This window comes from Phyllobates terribilis, unplaced genomic scaffold, assembly GCF_046119375.1.
Source record: "Phyllobates terribilis strain yellow unplaced genomic scaffold, ASM4611937v1 Scaffold_7__3_contigs__length_470593459, whole genome shotgun sequence".
NCBI classification, from domain to species: Eukaryota; Metazoa; Chordata; class Amphibia; order Anura; family Dendrobatidae; genus Phyllobates; species Phyllobates terribilis.
Genome location: NW_027362767.1, coordinates 273,348,429 through 273,370,236, shown reverse-complemented (window position 1 = coordinate 273,370,236; position 21,808 = coordinate 273,348,429). Strand labels below are relative to the sequence as shown.

Here is a 21,808-nt window from a genome sequence, read left to right as displayed (position 1 = left end):
AACCACTTTACTTGCCCTCCCCAGGTCCAGCAATGTGTCTACAGCACTGATGTCACATTGGTATCGCTGCAGCCAATGGGCGAGCTCATCTCCTCAATGTGAGCAGCACCGCTTCAGCTCAAGTGGTTAGCTGCAGCACAATAATCGGCGCTGCAAACAGTATCCGACATCAGGAGCAGTGCTGGAGACTCGGCGCCGGACCTGGGAAAGGGGGATCTCTGTACATACACGATACATTAGCACACTCCGATTAATAAATATATGAATGCCAATATTGCTGAAAACCTTAAAAACGTAAGGTACTGAGCATTTTTTGGTCAAAGAGCTTCCAACCGCTTCGAGGTGTGCCTTTTCATATGGATGGTCCCTGCCCACTCTGTCCTACTGCTCCATGTGCCAAACCAGCCTCATCAAAAAAACCGCTCAGTACCTTATGTTAATAACATTTCCAGCAATATTTGAGTTCATGCATCCATTAGTCACAGTGTGCGGACACATCGTGTAGTTATGTCTTTGTATATTGGCCACATTGTGGATTTGTGCACCTGTATATTCATACTAAAGGGGTGCCTACAATAAAAACTCTGTTGCGGTTTCTCTGCCGCTAAATGCACTTTATAATCTGACTGGCATGATGTAAAGTGTAAAAGGTAAAACGACTCTTCCAAGTGCAATAAAATGTAGATTCTACAAATCCAGAACGTTTGTGACCGCAGAGACTGTGACTATGACGCGCCTGTATTCACAATTGTCACAGACTTGTAGAATTTACATTTATTGCACTTTTAAAGGGATGGTTCTACTTTTTCCCATACACATTTGAATGCTCAGTCTGCAATGAAGCTGGTGCCTGTTCACATTACACCATTGTGCGGTGATTTTAGTACCTCCTCTTGTCTTATTTTGCCTTTTGAAAAATAAATATTCACCCAACAATCCCCACTGCTCCTCCGAGGAGAAAAAACAAAACTCAGCCCGCTCCCGCCAGTGTCCACGCTCCCTCCTCTAATGTTCCCTGGATGCTGCTAGTCTCCATACTTTTCTCTTAAAGGCTTGGATGGACATGTGACGGCTGCAGCCAATCACCTCTGACAACATGTCACATGTCGATTATAGAAAGTACAGAGACTGGCAGGGTCCTGGCAGAAGAGGAGCTGTGGGATCAGAAGGTGAATATGATTTATTTGACCCCATGCTGAACAGACGAAACTATTCCCAGGTGGATCTATAAAATATATGACCTGGCCCAAAATGGAAGAAGATAGAACTTGGCCTGCAGAAAACAAGATCTCATCCGACTGCAGAGATGGAAACAGAGTTATGAATCTGGAAAAGTGACGACAATGAAAAGCTGCGTCCTGGAGGGAGGAATAATCCTGGTTATTATTATTGGTAGTGATATTATCTGGGATACGATGGTTATTATTGGGGGTTGCTCTCCAGACTCTAGCCATGACTGACCACGAGGCAGATTATTACACACATTATTATGACACTGGCCGTTATAAGCCTTAGGCTATGTTCACACGTTGCGTTTTTGCTGCAATTTTTTTTTCCTGCAGGAAAGACCTGCTCTCTGGGCAGTAAAGCTCCTTATAAAAGGGTTTTGGTACACTTTTGCTGCTTTTTTTTGGTACCGACTCCATGTTATTTGTCTACAGTACATGTTTAAAAAAGTTTTATCCGCCAAAAATGCAGGGTTGCGTTTTTTCCCCCAGTGTTTTTGTACTTTCTTATTGCTTTCTATGTTGAAAAAACGCTGCATTGACGCTGCAGATTGAAAAAAAAAAGCCGCAGTATTACAATTCATTAAGAAAAAAAGGCAATAGTGTGTATGAGATGTTGGAAATTCCATAGCTTTTGCTGGTACTGTAAAAAGCAGCTTTTAATTTGCATAAAAAAGTAGCAAAAGTGCAACGTGTGAACATAGCCTTAGGTCAGATTCACAAATCTGTGTTTTGTGGTCTGAGAACTTACCATGAGGTCCAGAACCAGCTGCTGTCTCCTGATACCAACTCATAATAAGGCCTCTTTCAAACGTCTGGATATTTCCGGTACTAGAAAAAAAACGTACCGGAGAGATACGTGTGGCAAACGTGTGCCGCATCAGGATTACATGTACCGGCGCTTGTGAATCAGCGATACAGTTATCGCTGTTCACAAGCGCTGGGTGCTGAATGCTGCCCTCATCATTGTCCCCTTCTTGCGCTGTGATTAGCGCTAGCAACGGACAATGATGGAAGTAGTAGTCTACTCCAGCTGTGTCCTGGTGTAAAAATAAGAATAAAATAAAAAATCCTTATACTCACCTGTCCAAAGATGTCCCCTGATGTAACCCATCTGACCGCTCACGCCGGGGAAAATGACTCGCTACAGCAAGCGGGCCCCGGAGCTGCGCTCAGCGAACGGTGTCCTGTCACTCACTGAGCGCCGCTTCGGGGTCCGCTTGCTGTAGCGAATCATGCTCCTTGGCGTGAGCGGTCAGGTAGGTTACAGCAGGGGACATCTTCGGACAGGTGAGTATAAGGATTTTTTAATTTTATTTTTACACCATGACACAGCTGGAGCAGAATGATACTCTCATCATTTTCCCTTGCTTGCGCTGATTGAAGCGCAAGCAGGGGACAATGATGACAGATGCTTGCAGCACCCGGTGCTTGGGAACAGTGTGAACTGTACTCCTGATTCCCAGGTGCCGGTACATGACACACAGATGTCATCAGTGTGCACGTGTGCGTGACATTTTGCGGACCGTGCTGCGAGGAAAAAACTGACATGCCGGCATATTTTGCCCACATACACACGGTCTGTGGAAACACACTGACATGTGCACAGATCCATTCATTTGATTGAGCCTACATGTATCAGTGTCTCCAGTACGTGTGGACACTGTCACCACACGTACTGGAGACACTGACGTGTGAAAGGCGCTTAAGAGACAGTGGTCGGTCTGGACATCGCAGTAAGTGCTCGGACCGCAAAACACATGTATGCAACCCGCCTCATTTAAAGGGACCCTGACAGCTGATGTGTGCGGCTGTGGATCGAGCACTGTGTGATGTCTGACTCAGACACTGCGACATTTCAGAGAGAAACTGACCATAAAAGCCAATGCGGACTGAGCTACATAGGAGACTAGTCAGACAGTCGGGTCCTCCCTGTTCGCTGCCCGTGACTCGCAGGTATATCCCCCTATACACACACGCAGGGCGGCACCTGTAACTCCAGGGCAGCGGGTGGAGAGAAGCCACCAGGGACCCGCCTGTCTGACTAGTCTCCTGTGCGGCTCGGTCCCTGGTGGCTTTTATAGTCAGTCGCACATTATGGCTCAGATCACACAGTGACTGACATGTGTGGCCCATGGACCAGCAGCTTCTGTCTGCTATCAGGGTCCCTTTAATAATAGTATTTAAAATTCTGATCATTAGTATTCTACCCATTAATAATCATCTTTATACTGCAGAGCGGTGTCATCCTCAGCACTAGGCGTAATCATTATAACTAGCAGTATTATCACCATTTATTACCAGTGATGAGATAAAGCATCAGGCAGAGTAGTGCTGTCACTGTGATTATGCCACAGTCCATTATATGTTGGGCCTCATTCACACTGCCGCATAACATGATGTTTTATCGGACAGCATTCAGCCCAGTTTTATACTATGGGGCAGTGCAGATCTGTGATTATTTTCTCATGCCGATTTGGCATGAGAAAACGATCACAGCATGCTGCAAGTGGCTCTGATATACGGATCATGCACCCATACAAGTCTATGGTGCGTGTGACACATCGGACTGCACTCAGATGTCATCCGATTGCTGTCCGATATACGCTCACAGAGGCAATGGAGAAGATGGAGAAATTACATTCTCCATCTTCTCCTCACCTGTGATACAATACTCTGATGTGAGGAATCGGATCACACAGGTGACACTGACAGGGTTTGATCAGAGTGACATTAGCATAATCGGCCGATTCTCACATTAGACAATCTACGGCGGTGTGAGTGAGCCCTTATTATTACACCACGTTCACATGATCAGTATTTTACCTCAGTATTTGTAAGCCACAACCAGGAGAGGGTGAAAATGCAGAAGTGGAGATGTGTTTCTATTAAGCCACATTCACAGTTCAGTATTCGGTCAGTATTTTACATCAGTATTTGTAAACCAGAGTCAGGAGTGGGACAATCAGAGGTAAAGTATAAGGGTACGTGCAGAGGGTCAGGAGCCGCTGCCGTGAACCCACAGCGTCCACGTTACAGCACAGTGGATGGGCTATGCAGAGATCCCGTGCTCCTGCGGATCACCCGTGGACATGCGCTGCGTCTTTCCAGACCGCAGCATGGCGATCTCTCCTGCAGAGTCGCTCGTCTCCACAAGAGAAACTTGTATAGGATGCGGTGAATGGTTCAATGATGACATGCGGCGTCACCAGCGTTCCTATAACGCAGCATGAGGTATACTGCGTCCAAAGCGCTGCCTGTCCGGACCGTGTGCACGTACCCCAACAGAAACGCGTCACCAATCTGTAATTATCACCCACTGCTGGTATAAGCTTATAAATACTGAGGTAAAAAACTGACCCAATACTGAACGTGTGACCGTGGCCTTAGTCTCCAGCAGCACGGGTCAGCGTTGTGGTGCCATTCGTCATCATGACAGCACACACTGCTTTATCCATCCTCCTCTCCATCACCTCCATCATGGCGGAGGGAAAACATTGGTTAGAGATGCCACAGAGGTGGCAATGCCGTAACCGTATATGTGTTGTGAAGGCCGTGCGGCCTCTTCCATCCTTGTCTAGGGGAGTGCTAACCTTCTCTCCTTTCATACAACACGGCGGAGATAGGGACCCGCGCGGTATATATAGCCCGCCTGACTGCGGGAGAGTCATATTATGGCGACCCTCAGACCTCAGTATATTCTGCCTCAGGCCACTGTGGATCATCACTCTCATCTTCCTCAACAAAATATCTCTGCTCCTTCAGCTCTAAATTGTCCTAAAATTGTCCCAAAACTGCGCTAATTACATATGCAAAATTCCGACCAATAACAGAGAGGGGCGTGGCTGTTCCGTACCCGGACGTGATTATTCCATTCCTGACTTCAGGGAGTCATTGTAGATCACGTGATTAGCGCGAGCGGCGAGGAGCGGATTACGTCTACGACTGTACAGGGAGAAAGAGAAGCTGAGAATTCACAAATGTGAGAAGGAAAACGTTATTTTTTCCTCCTGTAGCAATCGGCTGGATGGAAATGTCTCCGCCGTATTGTGGTTGAGGATTATGATACGCCTGCCCTCTGGTGGGCATCTGTAGTAGTGCAGATTTATAACTGATCGTACTGATGTCTGCCCTCTGGTGGTCATCTCTAGTAATGCATGCAGTAAGGAATTAGCAGTAATTCTAGTGGAACACATCTGCCATCTGGTGGCCATCTGTAGTAGTGCAGGCATTAAGAAGAGTTGTGGCTTGTAGGAGTACTGGTGTATCACACAGGCCATCTGGTGGCCATCTGTAGTAGTGGAGGTCTTAAAAGGGTTGTCCAGTATTATTGATAATGCCCCAATGTATTTTTATGGTGAAAAGAAGTGTCTTTGTAAATACCTTGTGCTGCTGTTTCTGCCTGTGAGTGGCGCTATCACTGGGCGCTCACAGGCAGCATGTGACCCCCCTCTGATGTCACGTCAAGTGAGGTGTGACATCAGTGATGGGGTCCCCGCAGTGGCTGCTGGGTTGTGGGTGGGGTTACCCCGCACGTCACACCCAGCATCTACCAAATGCTTTCCCGATGAATGAGGAGAGAGAGAACGCGCGGTGGATGACGGGTGTGATGCGGGGGCGGGGGGTTAACCCCGCCCACAGCCCAGCAGCCACTGGTGGAACACAGAAGTCAGTCACCCCCGGCTGCAGCCAGATCGTGACGTGACCTCGGCGGGTGTCAGATCCGGCTGCTGCCGGGGGTCACGTGATGCCTGTGAGCGGCCAGCGATAGCGCCACTCACAGGCGGAAACAGCAGCGCAAGGTACAGTATTTACAATAAGTCTTAGGGGCCCTGGGGGGATACATTGGGGCATTATCAATAGTACTGGACAACCCCTTTAACCCTTTAAGGACGGAGCCAATTATGTACTTAATGACCAGGCCAATTTTTACAATTCTGACCACTGTCACTTTATGAGGTAATTACTCTGGAACGCTTCAACGGATCCCCCTGATTCTGAGAATGTTTTTTCGGGACATATTGTACTTCATGATTGTGGTAACATTTCTTCGATATCAGTTGCGTTTATTTGTGAAAAAAAATGGAAATTTGGCGAAAATTTAGCAATTTTCAAAATTTGAATTTTTATGCCCTTAAATCAGAGAGAAAGATGTCACACAAAATAGTTAATAAATAACATTTCCCACATGTCTACTTTACATCAGCACAATTTTGGAACCAAATTTTTTTTTTTGTTAGGGAGCTATAAGGGTTAAAAGTTGACCAGCGATTTCTCATTTTTCCAACAAAATTCACAAAAGCATTTTTTAGGGACCACATCACATTTGAAGTCACTTTGAGGGGCCTTTATGACAGAAAATACCCAAAAGTGACACCATTCTAAAAACTGCACCACTGCGCACGGCAGGGCTCAGAAGGGAAGGAGCGCCATTTGACTTTTTGAATGTAAAATTTGCTGGAATAATTAGCGGACGCCATGTTGCGTTTGGAGAGCCCCTGATGTGCCTAAACAGTGGAAACCCCCCACAAGTGACACCATTTTGGAAACTAGACCCCTCAAGGATTTTATTAAGGGGCATAGTGAACATTTTGAACCAGAAGTACGACACAGAATTTGATAACATTAGGTCATCATATTGAATAAGTTGTCATTAGCCTTGAGCACAAGTGCTCGCTACTTGAGTTTGCATCAGGTACTCGGGTATGCACCAAGTATTGCGGATGCTTAAGTCCCCACCCCGCATGTTTCACGGTTGTTAGACACCCCAAAAAAACATACAGGGATCGCTCGTGTATGGCAGGCAATCCCCGCGTGTGTCTTTTTTGGCTTCGGTGAATAGCGGCGATCATGTGACGGGACCGGAAAAAACGGCCCTAATCATATTCTCAAGTGTCCCAGCTACCCCCGGTATCTGAGACCCTGGAGAATTTTCAACTCTGGGGGGCGCTACAGCCTATTCCTCACCGTCGGATGTTCACAGCGGTCATTAAGGGGTTAAGAAGACTTGTGGCTTGTAGTAGAACCGGTATCACCTCTGCCCTCCAGTGGCCATCTGTAGTAGTGCAGAAAATAGTTTATAATTAATTTCTATATCAAAGACTTGTGGCTGATAATAGTACCAGTTTATTAAAGTGCTGATAATGTCTATAAATTGTCTAAATTGTAAAGCGCTGCGGAATATGTTGGCGCTATATAAATAAAAAGATTATTATTAAATTTGGCTTCTGGTGGCCATTCGTAGTAGTGTAGTAGTGCAGGTAGTATGGAGACTTGTGACTGGTAGTAGTACTCGTGTATTATGTCTGTCTGGTCGCAATATGTAGTACTGCATGAAATAAAGTGTCTTAGCTGGTAGTAGTACTGATGATGCACATCTGCCCTCTGGTGGCCATCTGTAGTAGTGCACACTTGTGGCTGGTAGTACAGTAGTACCGATGTCTGCCCTCTGCTGGTCATCTCTAGTAATATACACACAGTAAGGCTATGTGCGTACGTTCAGGATTTGATTGCAGAAATTTCTGCAGCGGTTCTGCATCTCCTGGCAGGAAAAACGCTGCAGAAAAAACGTGCCTTTTGACGCATTTTTGTTGCGTTTTTTTCATGCGTTTTTGTACATCAATGAATGATTTTTGGAGCTAAATAAAGATATTTGAAAAAAAGAAACGTGGGACATCGCTTTAACCCTTGGATTACCATTAGACCTGAGGTGAGTATATTGGTTAATTTAAATGATTAAAGACTGTATCTGTTGTATTTCAAATAAAGCGTTTAACTCTGTGTGTGTGTTTATTTAACTATTTCCTTAACTTTAATTAGGTTTAGTAATGAAAGGATCTGAATGACATCTGTCATCACTAAACAAAAGGGCTAGGTGTCAGCTAATCCAATAATCCCAATCTCATTAGCATTTTCATTCATGTCATTTCTGGGACAGCTGAAAGCTGCTATTTTTAGTCTAGGAAGTTGCCATTAGGCAAACATGTTCCCTGGCTATTAATAACAGCTCATAGCTGTCTCGTTAGCTGCTACATCCCCACGATCAGCAACCAGCAGCGCTTTGGACGCAGCGTATTTTAGCTGTGTCCAAAACGCTGTGTTCTAATGCCGCACTTTAGTTGTCAATACATGCGGATCCACCGCGTATAATGACGTTTCAATCGGTCAAAATCTGCAGCGGAGACTAGAGTCTCTGCTACAGAAATTGACGTGCTGCAGGTGAGTTTTCCGTACATGGCCACTGTCAGGAGCCGCTGCAGGTTTGAAGCGTGATTATGCAGCGTCAAACCCGCAGCGACCAGATGATACAGCATAGTGGATGGGATTTCTAGAAATCCCATGTCCACTATGCATGCATGTGAGGCTGTGGATCACCCGTGGGCACTGACATGCGGCGCGTCTGTCAGGACCGCAGCATGTCAATTTCTCTTGCGGAGTCGCTACTCTCCGCAACAGAAATTTGACCACTAGAATGTATTAAATGTGATAAATCTGCATGGTTCAGTGAACATGTGGATTTACCTACTTTCAATAGAATGCAACGTTTTGGATTTATCAAAAATATGCTGTGTCTAAAGCGCTGGTACGTCCAGATTGTTGGCACATTAGCCTAAATTTTTTTTAAAAATGGCGTTGGCTCCCCCGTCATTTTTATTACCAGCAGAGGGAAAGCCGACCGCTGAGAGCTGATATTAGTAGCCAGGGAAGGGGCCATTAGCCAAAAATGTTCCCTGGCTATTAATAACAGCCCACAGCAGTTTGCTTAGCCTTTATTGGCTAAATTACAGGGGGACTCCAGAAAAAAATTGATGTAGGGTCCCCTATAAAATCGAACCAGAAAAGGCTAAACAGACAGCTGCGGGCTGATATTAATAGCCAGTGAAGGGGCCATGGATACTAGCCCCCGCTTGGCTAATAATGTTAGCTCTCAGCTGTCCCAGAAATGGTGCATCCATACGATGTGCCAAATCTGGCGCTTAGCTTCCGCTCTTCCCACTGCCCTGTAGCGATGGCGAGTGGGGTAATAAGGTTGGGGATCATGTCAGCCTTGTATTGGCTGCTCCACAGAGAGATGGGATCCGCCCTTCAAGGACAGGAAACCTACAGATAAAAAAGGCGGTACCATTCTCTCGCATCAGTTGGTTTCCTGTCCTTGACGGGGAACCTACGGTCGGTGTACCTTTAAAGAAGAAATAGGCCTGAGTGCCAGAAGAATTCACCATTGGATACCAGGCCCAGCCTGTCCGATTCAGGTAGTGGGGGTTCCCTGCCTCGGCGGGTGCAGTGTCCTGAAGTGCCACCGCTGGGGTCAGTGGGCCTCTAAGGTGTGCGGGGGGTAGGCAGCGGAGGACTTGAGATGCTGCTTCCCCCTGGTTTTTCACGGCCGGCCGCAGCCGCGCTGGTAAGCAGTGCACAGGAACTTCCAGGTTCCAGGGCGCACATGCAGGCTCGGCGCGACCTTATGACGTGGTATCCCATGACGCGGCACTCCCCAGAGACGCGGCGCGCCGCAGTGCTTGACTGGGATTCCGGCCGCCGCATGCGCTCTACCCCTTCCGGGAAGATCTGTCCAGGATATTATGTTTGGGGGCCTGGAACAAAAAAAGAGGAGACTTTTCCCCTTAATGATAAATCCCACGGTGGCAGCCACTTATACGGCTAGGTCCCAGATGGTGTGGTTGGATCAGCTAGAGACACAACTAAGGGAGAAAACATCTAGGGATACTATTTTAGACTCCATCCCTTTAATGAAAGGAGCCGCTGCTTTTTTGGCAGATGCTTCCGCTGACTCGGTCAGGTTAGCAGCCAGGGCCGCAAGTTTTTCTAATGCAGCCCGGCGGGTCACCTGGCTTAAGTGTTGGCCGGGAGATCTCCAAACAAAGTCGAGGTTATGTACCATTCCCTGTGAGGGTGAATTTTTGTTTGGTCCTACTCTGGACGATATCCTAGACAAAGCAGGTGATAATAAAAAATGCTTCCCTATTCTGTCCAATAATTCTTATAGGAAATCTTTTCGGAGTAAGAGATATATCCGTGGAAAAAAAAAAGCGCTAAGATTCCTCATTTATTTCTATTTTCTAGAGCAGTAATGCGATTCAAATTTCATATATTTCATGTTCGCATACTTAGCGTTACAGTGTGCTACTTTGTTTGTTAGCTGTATATGGAGGTAGCTGCTCCTAGTAAGCACCTTTTCACACCTATTTCTTGTTTTGGAAGTGCCGTCAGTTTTTTCTGTTTCTATGTTTAAGCTTTGAGTGCGCACTCCACCTCTATGCCACAGGTGGTTTTAATTGCAATAGGATCTTACTTTCCCACACATAAGTAGACGGATGTCCCTTAGAGACTTAGTCACATTGGTAGGGTCCTGGTATTTTGAGAGACGCCTTAACGTGGCTAACAGGTACACATGAATTGACCAATTTGTCCTCTAAGATTTCTCATTTTTATTTGATCACCCATGACAGCACCAAGAGAGAGGAGGATCCACCCACCAAGGACCGGAAACCTACAGGTCAAAAGGGCGGCACCTCTCTCTCGTCTCAGTTTTTGGTTTCCTGCCCTTGATGTGAACTCATGCAGGTTTTACCTGAAGAAAGAAGAAAAGCTTCCTGTCCCAGGCCAGGCCGGCCGATCCAGGCGGGGATATCTTCTCTGCCTCGGTCAGGTCTGGATTCACTGGAGGCGCCACGGTAGAGCTTCAGGGGGGCTGCTCCTTGTGCTCTGGGTAGCAGGGCGTCTCCTGGCTGGGGACGCCTGCTCGCACGTGGCCCAGACCGTGGGTGCTTCGGTGTGTCTGGAGGCTGATTTCCCTAATGTGTGCTGGAAGCTCGGGTCGCGCCGGTGGGTGACGCGGCAGGTGCGGCTGGTGACGCCATCGGAGGCACGGCAAGGAAGCCGGTGGGCATGCCTCTTCAACGCTGTTTCCGGGATGATGGTCACGGCCAGAGACACGTCGGAGACGTGCGGCGGAAGGTAGGGGGGGTGGTCCCCACCGGGGGGGGGGGGCATTTTCCTAGGCCACGCGAGAGGTCAATTGACCAGGTGTCGGAGATGGTAATGCCTGTTATAATTTATACCGGCCTCTATCAGGTGCTTCCCAGTCCATCCAGGTGAGAGGGCAGATCCTGAGCAACAGCAGCTACAGCAGCAGGAAGATCTTTTGCTACCTGGGGAGCACCAAGAGCCTGTGGAGCATCGCTCACGTTCAAGTGGGAGCCGTTCCACGGACAAGCATGGATCCTCAAGATCCAGCCAAAAAGGCTCAGCCAGGAAGAAAAATCCTGCAGTCCAGAGGGGGGACCCTCCATCAGCGGGAGATTCTTCTGCAATACCGGTACCGTGTATTTGTGCAGGGGTAAGTGGATCTTTGTGAATGTTCACCTGGTAATTGTTTCCTCCATCTTGCTAGTGTTTTTCAGAGCAAAACCAAGGGAGGAGTCCTGAGGAGATAATTTGCATATTCCCACTGCATTTTGGGGTAAGTGAAGAGTCTCCGCGTGCATTTTTGAAGCTTTTTTTTTAAGCTTTTTTCACTGTTTTCAGAACATTAACAATAAGAACATGAAAGAGTCCAGGAGCCATTTGGTGAGCTGCATATCCTGCTACATGTTCACAGACTTGCCAGTGGAAAAGCCAAACTTCACATGCCAGAAATGCAAGCTTGTGTCCCTGTTGGAGGAAAAGTTGCGAAATCTAGAAGAGAGGTTAACTACCTTGAAAATCATTAAGGAAGGTGAAGAGTTCTTAGACAGAGCAGAATTATCTCTTCATGATTCAGAAAGAGAAGAAATTCGAACTGCACCTGACGAAACAGAGGAATGGAAGCATGTGACCCAGAGAAGCAGGAGGATCGAGAGGCAGTCAGCACTCATACTGCTCAGGAACCAGTACCAGGCTCTCTCGCAGGAGCACCATGAAGAAATACAGCAAGATAAGACTTTGCCAGCAATGAATAACCTTGTAAGCCCTCAGAATCCTCCTGGATGGAGAAAGAAGAATGTTGTGAAGAAAAAACGGAGAGTGGTGGTCATGGGGGATTCCCTGTTAAGAGGAACAGAGGCCGCTATCTGCAGACCAGACATAACCTCAAGAGAAATGTGCTGTCTTCCAGGAGCAAAAATTAAAGATGTGTCTGACAGGATATCAAGACTCTTCAGACCTACAGATCACTACCCATTCCTGCTAATACATGTGGGGACAAATGACACCGCAAGAAAGGACCTGGAAACCATCTGCAGTGACTTTGAAGACTTAGGCAAGAAAGTGAAAGAATTGGGAGCGCAGGTGGTCTTCTCATCCATCCTCCCAGTGGATGGCCATGGAACAATGAGGTGGAATAAGATTCTACAGGTGAACAACTGGCTACGTCGATGGTGCCGTCAACAAGGATTTGGATTTCTGGATCACGGAATGAATTACCTATACGATGGACTACTTGCTAGAGATGGGGTGCACCTTACGAAGACTGGAAAATATGTATTTGGAAGTCGCCTTGCTACACTCATCAGAAGAGCTTTAAACTAGAACAATGTGGGAAGGGAAGCAAAAGGCCAGAAAAAGCCATACAGCTGACAAATACTATTGAGATCTCTGCTACTGGAAGTGGAAAGGAAGAACAAAGACAAAACAATTTAAATAATAAAAATATGAGAGGAAGAGAAACCAATCACAAACTAAAATGTTTTTATACAAATGCACAAAGCATGGGCAACAAACAAGGAGAATTGGAACTACTAATGCAGGAAAAGGAATATGATGTCATTGGAATCACTGAAACTTGGTGGGACGATACACATGATTGGAATAAAAGGCTAAAAGGATACAACTTATTTGCAAGAAACAGACTTGATAAACGAGGAGGAGGTGTTGCATTGTATGTTAGAAAAGCGTATATCTGCACAGACATTGAAGCTTCAGAGACTGGGAGTTCTGTGGAAACTGTTTGGGTAAGAATACAAGGAGAGAACAACGGAAAGGACACCATTGTAGGCATTTACTACAGGCCACCTGGGCAATCTGAAGATATGGATGAACTCTTTATGTATCAAATGACCAAGTTCTCCAAAAAAATACGACGTAGTGGTCATGGGAGATTTCAACTATCCAGACATTTGTTGGGAATCTCTCTCAAGTAAAACTAACAGGTCAAGCAAATTCTTATCCTCTCTTGCTGACAACTTTATCTTCCAAAAGGTAGGGGAGAAAACAAGGGGATCTGCTACTTTGGATCTAATCCTTATAAACAGGGAGGAAATGGTTGAGGAGGTAAAGGTGGCTGGGACCCTAGGAGGCAGCGATCATGCTATTATAGAATTTTGGATAACTAGAGGAGGAAGACATGTGAAGACTCAAACTTCAAGGTTAGATTTTAGAAAGGCAGATTTTAAGAGACTCAGAAAGAGAATAGGAGGGATCCAATGGCTGGATGTCCTTAAGGACAAAAATGTCCAGGAAGGATGGGAAATTTTTAAAAATGAGATTCTCAAAGCACAATCGTTAACAATCCCGAAAAGTAGGAAGAATGGGAAGCATTTAAGGAAACCAGGATGGATGAACACAGAACTTAAACACATGCTAAAAAGAAAGAAAGAAATGTTTATTAAATGGAAAGAGGGAGGCATATCTAAAGAAGATTATAATGCAGTCTGCAGATCCTGCAGGGCACGTATCAGGTTAGCTAAAGCTGACAATGAATTAAGGCTTGCAAGAGATGTCAAAAGCAATAAAAAAGGATTTTGGGGGTATGTCAAAAGTAAAAGAAAAGTCAAAGATGCTATAGGATTTTTACAGGATGAAAATGGAGAAATGGTAAGAGAGGATGTTGAGAAGGCCGAACTTTTTAATTCCTATTTTGCATCTGTTTTCTCTCAGAAAGAAAATGTAACATCAACTGATCTTCACTGTCCTTTTAAAGGAATAGAGGAATCCAAGTTATCTGTAAACAGAAAGATTGTGAGGGAATATTTAGCTAACATAAATGAGTTCAAGTCTCCAGGTCCAGATGAATTACACCCCAGAGTACTGAAGGAGATCGTAGAAGAAATTTTAGAACCACTCTCCATAATCTTTGAAAATTCTTGGAGAACAGGAGAAGTCCCAGAAGACTGGAGAAGAGCAAATGTTGTTCCTATCTTCAAAAAGGGGAAGAAGGTGGACCCAGGGAACTATAGGCCGGTGAGTCTGACTTCTATACCAGGAAAGATCTTTGAACAAATTATTAAACAACATGTATGTAAGTACATGGATAAGAATGAAGTGATTAACCAGAGTCAGCATGGGTTTGTAACTAACAAGTCATATCAGACTAACTTAATTTCCTTCTATGACAGAATCACTGACTGGGTGGATCAGGGAAATGCTGTAGATATAGTATACCTTGACTTCAGCAAAGCATTTGACAAAGTATCTCACACCATCCTTATTGAAAAAATGACCAAGTATGCAATGGACCAGGCAACTGTTAGGTGGATTCATAACTGGCTTAGTGATCGGACTCAAAGGGTGGTTGTAAATGGCTTCACATCCAGCTGGATGAATGTCTCAAGTGGGGTACCACAGGGCTCCGTCCTGGGACCTGTATTGTTCAACATCTTTATCAATGATTTAGATGAAGGAATTGAGGGTAAACTGATTAAATTTGCTGATGACACAAAGCTAGGAGGGATAGCTAATACTAGAGAAGAGAGAGAGAGGATTCAAAAAGACCTAAATAAACTGGAGCAGTGGGCAGCAACCAACAGAATGGTTTTTAACAGGGAAAAATGCAAAGTACTACATCTGGGCAATAAAAATGAAAAAAGCATATACAGAATGGGAGGAATAGAGCTAAGCAACAGTACATGTGAAAAAGACTTAGGTATACTAATAGATCATAGACTGAACATGAGTCAACAGTGTGATGCAGCAGCAAAAAAGGCAAATACAATTCTGGGATGTATTAACAGAAGCATACAGTCTAGATCACGTGAAGTCATTATCGGTCTTTACTCCTCTTTGGTCAGACCTCATCTGGAATACTGTGTACAGTTTTGGGCACCACATTTTAAAAAAGACATAGACAAACTGGAGCAAGTTCAGAGAAGAGCGACCAGAATGGTGACTGGTCTGCAAACCATGTCCTATGAGGAACGGTTGCAGGATTTGGGAATGTTTAGCTTACAAAAAAGAAGACTGAGAGGAGACTTAATAGCTGTCTACAAATATGTCAAGGGCTGTCACATTGTAGAAGGATCATCTTTATTCTCATTTGCACAAGGAAAGACTAGAAGCAATGGGATGAAACTAAATGGGAGGAGACACAGATTAGATATTAGAAAAAACTTTTTGACAGTTAGGGTGATTAATGAGTGGAACAGGCTGCCACGAGAGGTGGTGAGTTCCCCTTCAATGGACGTCTTCAAACAGAGGCTGGACAGACATCTGTCTGAGATGATCTAGTGAATCCTGCTTTGAGCAGGGGGTTGGACCAGATGACCCAGGAGGTCCCTTCCAACTCTACCATTCTATGATTCTATGACTATAATTAATCTGAGATCCCTGAATAGACACCTGAAAATTCATACATTTAAAATGGAATCTTTCAAATCAACAATTAAACTTCTTTTTCCTGATTGTTACATGACTGTCTTAGATCTTAAAGATGCATACTATCATGTACCCATTCACAGAGATTATCAAAAATACCTAAGGGTGGCGTTAGAGATGGAAGATGTAATAAAACATTTTCAGTACACTTCCCTTCCCTTCGGTCTTGCCGTCGCTCCGAGAGTTTTTAGTAAAGTAGTGGCAGAAGCCATGGCCCATGTCAGGGAGAAAGACATTCTTATAATCCCCTACCTCGACGATTTCCTTGTACTGGGTAATTCTTTTCCTCAATGTAAAGCCCATCTAGCCGAAGTTATGTCCATCCTGGAAGGGTTGGGGTGGTTGTTAAACTTGTCAAAGTGTAAATTAACTCCCATGAAAGCCCAACAATTTCTGGGGATTATTCTGAATTCAGAAGAACAGTCTTATAGTCTACCAGCCTTAAAGGTTAAATCAATCCAGGGTTTGGTTAAAAAAAGCCATAGATAAACCCTCTGTCTCTTCGTAGTGCGATGTCCCTTTTAGGCACTTTAACATCATGTTTTTCCGATGTTAACTGGGCGCAATTCCAATCTAGAGCCCTTCAGTGGGATGTGTTGTACAATGAATCAGTGCTAGCGGGCTGTCTTGAACATACTTTAACCTTATCCCCTCGCTCGGTTCAGCCCCTTAAATGGTGGTTGGAAACTAGGAACCTAGTTTGGGGGGTCCCCTGGGAAGTAAGTCCTTCCCATGTGTTAACCACGGATGCAAGTCCCACAGGATGGGGCGCTCACTTAGATGGAAATATAGTTCAGGGGCTATGGTCAGAGAATGAGAAAAACCTTTCCTCTAACGTTAAAAGAACTATTGGCTATAGATCGAGCAGTAAGCGAATTCCTTATATCTCTACAGGGTCGAGACGTCCGCATATTATCAGACAATCAAGTATCAGTGGCATATGTGAACCATCAAGGGGGTACAAAGTCAAAAACCTTGATGAGAGTGGCGGACGAGCTCTTTCAAAAGGCAGAAAGTCATTTACTCTCCCTTACGGCTTTACATCTAAAAGGGAAAGAAAACGTCAAGGCAGACTTTCTGAACCGCAACATTCTGAAGGAAGGAGAATGGGAGCTAAATTCTCAGATCTTCGCTCAGATAGTTCTCATGTGGGGCCACAAAACAAAATCGCAAGGTTCCGGAATTCTGCTCTCTGAACCCCAGGGAAAATCCCCTGGCGGTGGACGCTCTTCCGCTTCCCTGGAAATTCAGCCTGGTGTACCCGTTTCCTCCTTCATTACTCCTTCCAGTGGTCCTAAGGAAAATCAGGAAGGACAGAGCCAGGGTCATCCTCATAGCTCCCTTCTGGCCTAAGAGGCCCTGGTTCTCCTGCCTAAAAGAGATGTCGATATCTGATCCTTGGATCTTACCAGAGATCCTGGATCTTCTTTCACAAGGGCCGATAGTTCATCCTCCAACGCGGGAACTGCATCTTACGGCATGGAACTTGAAAGGCAGTTACTAATCAGGAGAGGCTTCTCATCAAACCTCACAGACACCCTTCTACGTAGTAGGAAACAGGTTACTACACGTATTTATGCCAGGACCTGGTGAAAGTTCTTATCCTTTTCAGGTGATAGGGTAGGAGAAGCAGCTCCCATTGGGAAAATATTTGAACTAGAGTTGGGGTTATCCACCAGCACCTTGAAGGTCCAGGTCTCAGGTCTGGGAGCCTTATTTTCCCAGGATTTAGCAGCTAATTATTGGATCTCCCGTTTTATCAAAGCATCGTTTAGATCTAGACCCAATGATAAAATAAGAGTAATGCCTTGAAACTTAAACCTGGTCCTGACTGCACTAACTAACCCGCCTTTCAAGCCTTTGGAATCAGCTTCTCTAAAAATAGTTACACTAAAAACAGCCCTATTGATCGCCTTAACATCAGACAGAAGAGTAAGCGACATTCAAGCTCTATCCATGGCTCCTCCATTTACCAAAATTCTAGAGGATAGGATAATCCTTAAGCCAGATCCTGCCTATCTTCCGAAAGTAGCCTCTCGCTTTCATAGAACTCAATAAATAGTCCTTCCTACCTTCTGTTCCTCTCCAAAGAACGAGAAGGAAGAGAAGCTTCACACATTAGACGTGAGGAGATGTGTCATTAAATATCTTTCAGTCACTAAAGAGTCTAGAGTAGATAGGTCACTTTTCATATGTCACCAGGGTGTTAGGAAGGGGTGTAAACCATCAAAACCTACGATTGCCAGATGTATAAAAGGTGCCATTTGAAAGGGCACTCCGGAGGAATAAAGGTCTTTCCCCAAATTTAATCTCCACACTACTACAAAGTCAGAAGCCAGTAACCACCAGACTTTATGGGAAAACCTTGGAGGAAGTTCCTTTCATCGTCAGGTTCCGGGTTGGATGGAGAGGTTCCATTGTCTGCCATCTTAGAATTTCTGCAGAAGAGATTGGAAAGGGGCCTAGCCATGAGTACCCTGAAAGTTCAGATCGCAGCATTGGGGGCTCTATATAACTGCGACTTGGCTATGAATAGATGGATAACTAGGTTTGTCAGAGGGCATTGGCTGGATCTAGAGCTATTCCCTCTCGGATCACGCCTCCTTGGGATCTAAACTTAGTCCTCAGAGCTCTAACCCAACATCCCTTCAAGCCCTTGGCAGACGCATCTTTAAGAACCCTGTCCCTTAAAACATCACTACTAGTAGCCCTCACGTCAGCACGCAGAGTCAGTGAAATCCAGGCTTTATTTGCAGGCCCTCCATTCACACAAATCTTGGAGGATAGAGGTGTCCTTAAAACAGACCCGGCATACCTACCAAAAGTGGTGTCACGTTTTCATAGGTCTCGGGAGATCTCCCTCCCTTCTTTTGTACCTAGCGGCCACACAGGAGTGTAGGACAGACAAGTCTCTCTTTGTGTGCTTTCAGGGACCTCCAAAAGGGGCAGAAAGCTTCTAAAGGCACTTTGGCGCAATGGATTAGAGACGCCATCACCCTGTCATACTCCTCACGTGGGGAATCCACCCCGGAGAAACTGAAGGCTCACTCGACGAGAGCAGTAGCAGCCTCCTGGGCGGAAAGAGCTGGGGCTTCCATAGAACAGATATGTAGAGCTGCTACATGGTCATCTCCCTCTTTAATCATTATCGGCTGAACTTAGCCTCATCTTCAGACCTTACTTTTGATAGAAGGGTTCTGGAAGCAGTGGTCCCTCCCTGATGTTTCATTTTTCTGTAATTCTCTCCATGGTGCCGTCGTGGGGGAAGGATAAAGACATAGTTACTTACAGGTAACGGGATTTCTCAGAGCCCATGATGGCACCCGTACATTCCCTCCCTTCACACATTGGTGTTCACACTTTTGTAGTTTATACATAGTGACATGGTGTTTTTGATAAGCATCATAATAATATGGTATATTGTGTTTATTAACCTGGAGGTCCTCTCGTGCTCTTTAAACAACTGATGTGGGAGAGAGGTACCCTTTTTATCTGTAGGTTTCCTGTCCTTGAAGGGCGGATCCCCTCTCTCCGTGGTGCCATCATGGGCTCTGAGAAATCCCGTTACCAGTAAGTAACTATGTCTATTGTTCTCCTAATCTCTGAATTCCTCGTCTCCTGTAAGAAAACAAAAATAAAAAACAACCATATCCCTCACCTGTCCGCCATCACGACGTAATCCATTGTGTCTCACGGCGATCCGGGTCACTTCTACAGCAGCCACATCAATCACTGATGTGACTGTTGTAGAAGACAGCACTGTACACTGACAGGAGTGTAATCACTCCTGTCAGTGTACATCGCTGTGCTGCAGGCTGAGTTCACCGGAGTTCACCAGCTGAAGATCAGCTGATAAACCCCGGTGACCTCATTTACTGCAATAGTACTGCATGGGAACATTCGTGGGAAAATTCCCACCCAGCATCGGTGCCGTAAAAATGAGGTCCCAGAGCTCGACAGCTGATCTCCAGCTGGTGAACTCAGTCCTGACCACGCAGCGATGTACACTGCCAGGAGCGAGCTCACTCCCGTCAGTGTAACGCCGGGTGATCGGGTCACCGGGAGGACGGCGTTTTTATTTTATTTTAATGTAGATTTATTTTTTTTATACACAGTCGCTGCACAGACGCCAGCTCGGCTGAGGAGACTACTTCTTCCCTCAGCCACGCCGCTGTCGCTGTTATCAGCTGGAGCGGCGGTCAGATGATGGGGTAAGTAGTCTTCTTCCCCGACAGAAACGCTACAAAGAATGGACATGCTGCAGATTTTAACGCAATGACAATCCTGAGTGGAAAATTTTGGATCTTGTGCGCAGCACATCAGGATTGTCATTGTTTTAACTGGCAGACGGATTACCTAGCGTTTTTGGTGCATTTCCGCGAGGAAAAAACTCTGTGAAAACACATAAAAAATGCACAGTGTGCACGTAGTCTAAGGAGAATTGGCTGGTAGTATTTCTGGTGTATCACATCTTCCCTCTGGTGGCCATCTGTAGTAATGCAAGCAGTAAGAAGACTTGTGGCTTGTATCAGTCCCAGTTTAGATCACTAAATGATCACTCAAGAAGCAGCAACAACCCTGGAAGTCAATAGGAGAATATTTATGGGCAAATCAACAGTGAAGTCACTGGACAAGGTCTTCAAATCGAGGAACATTTCACTGGTGCCAAAGACACGGCTCGTACATAGTTTGGTCGTTTCTGTAGTAACGTAAGGATGCAAAACCTGGACGATAAAGAAAAAAGACAGAACACTCAACGCCTTCGAAATGTGGTGCTGGACATCAATACTATGGATGGCTAGAAGAACAAACAAATCTTGGAACAAGGAAACCTGGAGGTCTGAACTGAAAAGTAAATTGATGTGCATGCAAAATGTAAATGCATGTTCACACAAGGCCATTAGACAGAGAAAAACCAAAGACAAGAAAAATACCCAAATAACTGGAAGTAAATGGGTAGATCGCACCGTGCAAAAATAATAATAAATAATAAAGGGTATTTAGTTAACATAATTTTGATCAAAATAATATAAAAGCCATCCCGCAACGTCACGGCAACCCTTATGGGACAGTCCTAACTCTAATATTAAAAACCTTACCATTTGTCAAGTGACATACATATGGACAAGGGCAGAGAGACTGATCCCTAGTATAAGCATAAAACCGAGGCAGAATAAGCGTCTCAGCTCAGCCAAAGGGTGGCCACACCCTCTCTCTGCCCTTGTCCATATGTATGTCACTTGACAAATGGTAAGGTTTTTAATATTAGAGTTAGGACTGTCCCATAAGGGTTGCCGTGACGTGGCGGGATAGCTTTTACATTATTTTGATCAAAATTATGTTAACTAAATACCCTTTATTATTTATTATTATTTTTGCACTGTGCGATCTACCCATTTACTTTCAGTTATTTGGGTATTTTTCTTGTCTTTGGTTTTTCCAAATCTTGGAGCAAGTCAAGCCAGACATGTTGCTCGAAGCAAGGATCACCAACTTACAACTTGTCTACTTTGGACACATCATACGAAGAGAGCAATCACTGGAGAAGGACATAATGGTCAGAAGAATAGCAGGGACAAGGCGAAGAGAAAGACCAGCAACCTGATGGCTTTATACTATGAATATAATGGCACAGAAAACACTGGTGGACCTATCTAGGCTTGTACAAGATCGAACATCCTACAGATCAGCATGGCTCGAGATTTAGCCGAAGGCTGTTAAAAAAAAAAAAAAATACTAGTACCTGTGTATCATATCTGCCCTCTGGTGGCCATCTGTAGTAGTGCACACAGTAAGTTGACTTGTGGCTGTTAGTACTGGTGTATCACATCTGCTCTCTAGTGGCCATCCTTAGTGCAGGCATTAAGAAGACTTGAAGTTTGTAGTAGTACTGATGAATCACACATGCCATCTAGTGGCAATCTAGTAGTGCAGGCATTAAGAAGTCTTTGGGGCTGGTAGTAGTGCTGGTGTATCACGTCTACCCTCTGGTGGCC

At 45.2% G+C, this 21,808-nt stretch overlaps 1 long non-coding RNA gene and 1 other non-coding gene across 2 annotated transcripts in view; one reads left to right on the top strand and one right to left on the bottom strand.

Annotated features, from left to right (window-relative positions):
- Positions 1 to 4,715: 4,715 nt before the first annotated feature.
- On the bottom strand, positions 4,716 to 4,841 carry LOC141155627 (U6atac minor spliceosomal RNA). Its single transcript, XR_012247554.1, has one exon. It is a non-coding gene; the product is annotated as a U6atac minor spliceosomal RNA (small nuclear RNA).
- A 975-nt stretch (positions 4,842 to 5,816) lies between these two features.
- LOC141154614 (uncharacterized) overlaps positions 5,817 to 21,808 on the top strand; it is a 30,019-nt gene continuing 14,027 nt past the window's right edge. The window contains exon 1 of the long non-coding RNA XR_012247452.1: positions 5,817 to 6,028. This is a non-coding gene — a long non-coding RNA (uncharacterized lncRNA). The remainder of the gene's footprint in view (positions 6,029 to 21,808) is intronic.